Genomic DNA, 7,734 nt, shown 5'->3' on the forward strand with positions numbered 1-7,734 from the left:
GGCCTCTTTACAGGAGCACCTTGCTGCTGTACTTAACTGCAATTTTAACAAACGGAATTTGTCTTGCAGATTTTACGTGCATGGTTGGGAAGAGCATAAGGTCGGACGGAGCAGCAAGGAAGCGCTTGCGTGAAAGTAAGTGATGGTAGTTTTGCTATTGTTGGCATTTCTCGTAGCTGCCAAATCTAGTGAGGACATATTTCAGGATGAAAATAATTCGTGCCCGATAATTATGCGGAGACACTAGTCAGAACCCTCATTCGAGGTCAATTTAACCACCTTCTTAATGAAAGTTATCAAAACATGTTTTCGGCTAGTTGGTTCACATTGCCACGCATGCTTTATTTCGATGTATTTGGGTTTCACCCGCAAAAACTGTTCGCAGCGTGGTCAGCACCGAGCGTTGCTGTGTTTGAGAAGCTTTGCGATTGTTTGAGATCATTCTGTTAAGATTGCTCACAGGGCACGAATAGTCGAGTTTATTTGAGAGCTTACGTGGCCACCAGTGATAATGCTGGAATCTTTGATAGCACGTGTATACAAGCGGACGCGCTTTACCGCTTGGCAGATTCTCGACGGCTGATGCTCTCTTCGCTGCTATCAGTGTACAGCTTGGATTGCTTGTATCAGTTAGACCTGGACATAACGAAATTCACAAATTCCCCCCCAAAATTCCCAAAAGTTACAAAGAGGTTTTCGTTATATGTAGTTTAAGCACGAAAATTAGGAAAAGAAATGCACAAATTAAACAGAAGGCGAACTAAAGGCAGAGCTCACCTGAAACATTTATTTAGCGGCAAAAAACGCAGCAATAACTGCATTATTTGCTCACTTGCTTGTTCATGAGGGATGGCAATACTGGACCATGTGTGATGCTGCCACTTCGCGCTCCGTCGGCAGCGGGGCAACCGCAGAATATGCATGTGCCTCCTGCTCATGCCAAAATGACGAAGTTCAGGGCAAAATCGCCAGGTTGTCAGCGGCGAAAATTTTTTATATGAAGGTTGTCTCCTGCTGCCACTTTGTTACATAGAGGTTGCAAATACATGTGCTTCTATGTTGTTACAGCGGGGAATAAAAAAACTTCATAATATCGAGGAATTCATTGTATGCAGGTTCGTTATAGGCAGAATTAACTGTAGCTTGACTTCTCGTTTCTTCGGCACACAAATTCGAACAAATAAAGAGTTAAGTCTTCAATAGCCCGGCTGCAGTCTTCTTGTCACGACCAGGAGACAATATTGTGCAAAGTGGTAATGGTGCAACACAGGGCAAAAAAAAAAGGACGGGAAAGAGCATTTTTTTCATCCTTTTTTTCTTCACTCTTGTATTGTTACCATTGTGTGCAGTAATTAAAGTCTGTCTTCTGAAGGTTTGCTTATGGATGTATGCTTTCCACATTATGCTGCTTTCCTTCATTAGTAAATGTTTGAGGGTGGCTCAGTGCCCCCTTTAGGAGATCTAGCAACATCGATTGAATATTAACAGCACACAGTTTGACAACCTAGGTGTTGGAACTTGTGTCCAAATTTTCTTTGGCCACCTTGTCCCAATAATGACAAATTAAAGCGCCTGAGTCAAGACACCAGCGTTCACCGTTCACCTTCAAGCAAATGTAGCTTCTTACCTTCAGTGAAAATCATCGTAAATGCTTTCTTTGTCATCAGCTAAGGAAACGTGGGATGCCTTAGTAACATGCGCTCTGCTCTCATTTACAGCAATCCCACTCCTGCGCCAAAGTGCGCCAAATGGGATTTACTGTGCCATCCTGATAATATCGACTGAAATTGCACCAAACTGTGCCAGAGTCACGAGTTTGGGGTCGTCTATCTCCTGCAATCACGCCGCCGGCACACCAAAACACGTGCAGCTTGATCTTGGGGCCGTCAAAATCACAGCCACGGACCATGAATAATTCCGCTTAAGAAACGGCGCTCGTGCATGCGTTCGAAGTAAAACACTGTGCCGACGCAGCTTCCGGTGTGCGAGTCGGCTCGACGGCAAAATGCGCTTTCTGCAAATTCTTGTGACATCTGTAGGCCAATCGATAGCGTAAAAGTGTGGCAGGGCTTTGTCTGTTCCAGAAACACTGCTGGTAGCTCGTTTCAAGCGTCGCACGGCACGCAGCTATAGCAATGTTCACTAATTACACACGTGCCGCTTAAATGTCTGTTGCTTCCGTTTCCGGGCATCGCAGAATGAAATCTGGGAATGCTAGCAATAGATATATGAAACAATATAGAATTTTTTGTGCTTCACGTCTGTGGAAAAGCACGTGAACAGTAAGAACGTGTTGACACTTTACCTCAAATATACTTCATTCATGGAAATTTATCCAGAAGAGCTTTTTCGTAATTCCTTCCACCAGCACATCCGGGTTTGTAATCGCTGTTGCGGTAAATACCCCCTAAAAGTCCCTTCGCTTTCGAGATCGTGAGTGCTAGGGTCCCAATTTGAATTTTTCGCTTGCTTTTTTAAAAAATGTCATCACGTTAATAAAAGCATGCCTCCTGGAGAGCAGCTGCAATTCGGTTTTAATATGCGCAACTGTCAGTAGCGGGCCCGTCGCTGACTGCCCTGGTGTCGGAAGGCCACTGTAAAGCGGCTACGCCATGTTACACGTCTGCCTCTCACTTTTAAGTGTCAGTAGCTGACGGTTAAAAAAAAAAGTCAGCTTTGCTTCAGGGCGAATGAATGAGGTACCAACAAATTGTATTGTTGTACAATGTAAGGCTAGTAGCTAACTCTTTTGGATCCGATCTCGTGTAACTCAACGCTCGCTTTAAGGGAATATGGCCGTTCCAGGGACTGAAGCGGTTTTTGTGGTGTCATTTTTCTAAACGCGAAGTAAGCACAGAAAATTCGGTTTCTACTGTACCAGACGTCACAACATGATATGAGCTTCTCGTCACGTGCTCGTGCAAAATATTGCGACATTTCCACGGCAGTTCCGCACTGTCGGTCCATACGTGACTCAGAAGTGGCCATTCTGAATATTTTGGTGATGAAAAAGTGGCTATTTTCGAAGTTTTGGTACCTGCATAACTAGCCGGACTGCTGCGTCAAGTCAGGAGCATTAGTACTGTAGCCTGACATGAAGCTAGTGTTGATGTCAGTAGGTGAGCCATGGGAAAATTGGCTTTATTATCAAAATGTCAGTATTTGCTGAGCTTCGCGCTTGCACATAGCTTTCTTTGTATACAGGAGATTTCTCTGGCAGAGTAAACTCTCCTCCGAAAAATGGTGTCAGTACCCCTTTAATGCCGTGCGAAAGCCAGTCGACATACGGAATTTGACATTTTTTTCCCTAGTATCGTGTCGTAGTTTCTAGCAGCATGTTGTCCTGTGTCCTCTTTTCTTGTGTGCCGTGTTTGTTATGCTTCCCTCTACATCATGCACCAACACCAATCCTCCCAACTTTTTATTATACTAGAACACACGATGCGCGGAGCGATGTTATCGATTTCGACTTCATACAGAAAATGATGGCACCGGCGACGGTCACTGTAGAAGGATTGAAGAATGTTCAAGACTGTCGCTGCATAAACCTGCAGTGTGCATCCATATCACTGTGGTCGCAGTAACAAAAATGAGGAGCCATTCCACTCTGCGATGTGAATGACCAGCGAAGCTGTTTAGCGCACGGTACAGAGATTACATAGTGGAGGCCATTTTGGTATGTAAGGCCAGGTTTTAACGGCCAGGCTGTTAATGTTCAATACGCAATATTAATGTGAAAGCCTTGGATGCCTCATGGATCGTGAAAATTGACCATTGGCAGCGTCAACATGAGTGATACAAAAAATCATCACTTGATGACATCATCATGACGTCATGGATCGCCAAGACTTGACGTCGTCATGGCATCATGCACTGTGACGTTGCAGGATCTTGCATCACATGACATAGTCGCTTTGCACTAGCTCTGTGATCGGTGCGCCGATCAAGGAGGCAGTGCAGAACCAGGTGAGGTGCGGAAAGCTTGCAATGCCTGATTCTGGTCCTGGAGGTGATGAAAAACCTCCTTAGGTGCAGAAAGCTTTGTCTAGAAGTCTGGAAGCACTGCGAGAATGCTCTGTTTAAAGCGCCAGAGAGGTCTCGGAAAGGGGGAGTGTCAGAGGAGGTGTGCGTCATGTTGTGCCCGGCAATACGATCTGTTGAGAAGAAAAGGTCCCCTAAGACGATTTCGGCTTGGAGTCGTCTTAGGGGAATGCATTAGGGACAGTGTGACTCTTTAGCATTGAGGCACTGTTGTATGTCGCGGCGTTTGTCTACCATGTCTGCTGATAACCACATATAGTAATACCTCGTTAACTCGAAGTAGTAAAAAACAAAAAAAATTTCGAGATAAGTCAGATTTTTAGATAACAAGCTGCGCAAATTCCATTGATAAGTCCAGTTCTATCTAACAACATTATCACTACTGACCAGTTTTTTACAGGAGTGCCTAACTAGCTGTTTGTAAAGGTTTTAAAGAAAATTACATACCAGAGCTATCAACCAGCTGTCTTTTTTGGCACTGTCTTTTTATGTAGTGCAGGAAGGCTTAGACTGGTCTGCTCTCAGTAAGACTTGCACCTTGAGCTTTCTTGAGTTGCTTAACCCATTGGCTTCCGCGGCCGGCACTCCTGCCGGCCAGGTTGGCGAGGCCAAAAGCGCTTTGACCGGCGAAGCGCCGGCCGCCTTGAAAATGTTTATTTTTTACATTGTTTCATAGATGGCAGCACAGTAGCTTTGTGGTTGCTTTTTGCTTGGTATATTATCCGCTAGATGGACATAGTTGTCCAGGTTTTTTAGCTGTTTGAAAGTGTTTTTTTTTCTTCAGAGGCGAAGGGTGCACTATCGCGGCTTTTTCGAAACATTGCGTCACGGAAGAAACGCGGTTTGACGGATGAAGAAATACTGAATCTTGTGTTCGACAGTGACCAAGAAAGTGACGTTTGCGATGAGGACGATGTTTTGTTAGACAATGGGGACTGCCAAACTGATGAAAGTGGTAGTGACGAAGAAGAGAATCTGTGTTCAGCGGACGCCTCCATGGATGCTTCGCAGACATTCCAAAGAAGCGCAGGATTGAAAACTGGCGATGGGAAAGATGACAGTGTTGAAAAAATTGTCGAGCACCCTTTCAGTCGGCCAACCAGGTATCAAGAGATCCATAGAGCTTCAAGTAGGTGCAAATCCGAGTGCTCTTGGAATGTTCAACGCGCTTCTTGGAGAAGAGATTTGGGGGATAACTGCTTGCACACAACGCCTTTGCAATCGAGAAGCAGCGCTCGCATCCCGACCCCTCATGGCATGAAACAACGCCAGAGTGAAATGAAAGCTTATTTCGCCATGTGCGTGTGATGAGCCAAGTGAAAAAGAGCAGCATTCAGTCCTACTGGTCAACGAGACCTGTCATCAGCACACCATTTTTGCCACTGTCATGCCAAGACATCGACTTTTGGGCACTGTCACGCTATCTGCATTTCTGCGACAACAGCATTCCCCAAAATGGAGATAGGCTCTGGAAGATACGGCCTGTCCTTGAGCACATACTAAAATCCATTGGTGCAGCCTATCATCCCGAAGAAGATCTTGCGGTCGACGAAAGCCTGAGAAGTTTCGCGGTCGGCTGTCTTACGTTCAGTTCAATCCTTCGAAACGAGCAAGTTTGGATTGAAATTCTACAAACTGTGTGAGTCATCGAGTGGTTACTGCCTGAATTTCTCTATTTATACTGGAAAAAGTGAGGAAAACACCAGCGACTGATGGCTATTGTGCAGTGAGGCCGTTGTTCTTGACCTCGTTGGAAAACACTTACATGATGGCCACACGATATATATGGACAACTGGTATTCTTCACCGATACTGTTTCGTCGCCTTAAAGAATCTGGTTCGAATGCAGTGGGTACAGTTCGTCTACATCGTAAGAACATGCCAGATGAATTCAAGAAACTCAAGATGAAAAAAGGTGAATGCAAAGCTCTCTTTGCACGAGGCATCATGGCTCTGACATGGCAAGATAAAAAGCAAGTAACTATGCTCTCTACCTTGCACAATGCAGCTAATGTGACCGATTCAGGAAAGAAGGGTCGCCAGAACGGCTTGCCAGTTTTGAAACCGCAAGTTGTACTTGATTACAACCGAGGCATGGGAGGAGTTGATCGCGAGGACCAACAACTCGCTTCCTTTCCCATCATGAGAAGATATGAGAAAGGCTACAAGAAAATCTTCTTTACATTATGGACATCACTGTGTATAACAGCTATGCTCTATTTGTCAAAGCAACTGGCAAGCGGCTCCACTACACTGATTGGAAGGTCAATCTCGCTGAGGCCATTTTCGAAGAGACCACTCTGCCCCTCTACCATGATCGAAGAAACCGCCTGTAGCGGCCTCACCAATGCGCCTACAAGCCGCCGAATGGGCTCATTTTCCTCGCCACATCCTGCCAAACAAAGTCAAGCAAAATCCATCAAGACTTTGCTTAGTTTGTAAGGCACACGGCAAAAAGTCCGAGAGCCGATGGGAGTGTGAAAAATGTGAAGTTGCTCTTCACATGCCTGTGTGCTTCAAACTTTTTCACACACGAAAGTCATACTGAAGCACCTGATGCAGTCAAGCATTGTTAAGCAAATAAAGACAAAGTTTGTTATTCTATGACGTTTGTTGCGGATTTTATTGCGGTTTAGGTGCACCTACCCAAGCCGCGGCGGGCGCGAAAATTTTCCGGCGGTATACCAGGCGGGAACGGCCGCGGAGAGCGCGGAAGCCAATGGGTTAACATGTCGCATGTGCCGATCAATCCCCGCCGCTGCACTCAACTTTAATTCGCATCAAGTGAAGCACGTTTCTTGTTTCGGTCGATGTCGTCAGCCCCTTGAGTAGCTGTGTCCACACTGCTGCGATCAGTCTTTGACACGACGTTGTTTCGTTTAAGAATAGGGTCAAACCAGCCGATGTTGCAGGTGATATCGGTGTAGCCCACCACTAAGTCCAGAGAATCGGTCTTCTTTTTGTGTGACTGGAAGGCTGGCTCCTCTCGCACGATGCAGCCACACAATAAGTGCAGTTTTTGATGTCTGGAAACTTCGAGCCTCGAATCCGCTTCTTTAGTTAGGGTTACCTTTCTTTGCAGCATCAGTGACTTGCTTTTCTTTGGCAACATTATTCTCACAACATGGCATGGCAGACGAAAACATACGCACGATGTGCCTTGCGTAAATAAACCAATACTGATATCACATCTCTGACGCTAAACAAAACAAAGTATAGGAACCGTGCTATTTTGCATGGCCTGCCTCTGTGCACGTCTATAGCGTCACATGACGTGACACAGGGTTGCTTGACAAAAATATGCCACTGGGTTGTGACTTCACATTCAGGAACAGTGTCCGCTTTGTCGATAGCGTGGCAGCCTCTCGCGAACCTTGTGAAACTGTTCAACGGCGAAGTTTTTGTTCCACTCTCAGTCAAGATATGGAGGGCACGAAAATACTTCGAGATAAAGAGCAGACATGCACCTATGAGAAATCGTTTGGTACACGCGGAAAATTTCGACTTGGCCGATTTTTCGAGATATGAGAGTTCGAGTTCATTGATTCAGTAATGTGTTTACAGTAAAACTCGTTATAAACGAAGTTGAAGGGGGAGTCGTAATTATTTCGTTATAACCATTAGTTCGTTATAGCCAATATCCATTTCTACCGACAATTAGAGGATGTACTCACCACCGAATCTCACAGCAGC

At 45.4% G+C, this 7,734-nt stretch overlaps 1 pseudogene; it reads left to right on the top strand.

Annotated features, from left to right (window-relative positions):
* The first annotated feature begins 5,761 nt into the window (after positions 1-5,761).
* LOC125756288 (piggyBac transposable element-derived protein 4-like) lies at positions 5,762-6,613 on the top strand (annotated as a pseudogene).
* The last annotated feature ends 1,121 nt before the right edge of the window (positions 6,614-7,734 follow it).

This window comes from Rhipicephalus sanguineus, chromosome 11 (genome assembly GCF_013339695.2).
Source record: "Rhipicephalus sanguineus isolate Rsan-2018 chromosome 11, BIME_Rsan_1.4, whole genome shotgun sequence".
NCBI lineage: Eukaryota > Metazoa > Arthropoda > Arachnida > Ixodida > Ixodidae > Rhipicephalus > Rhipicephalus sanguineus.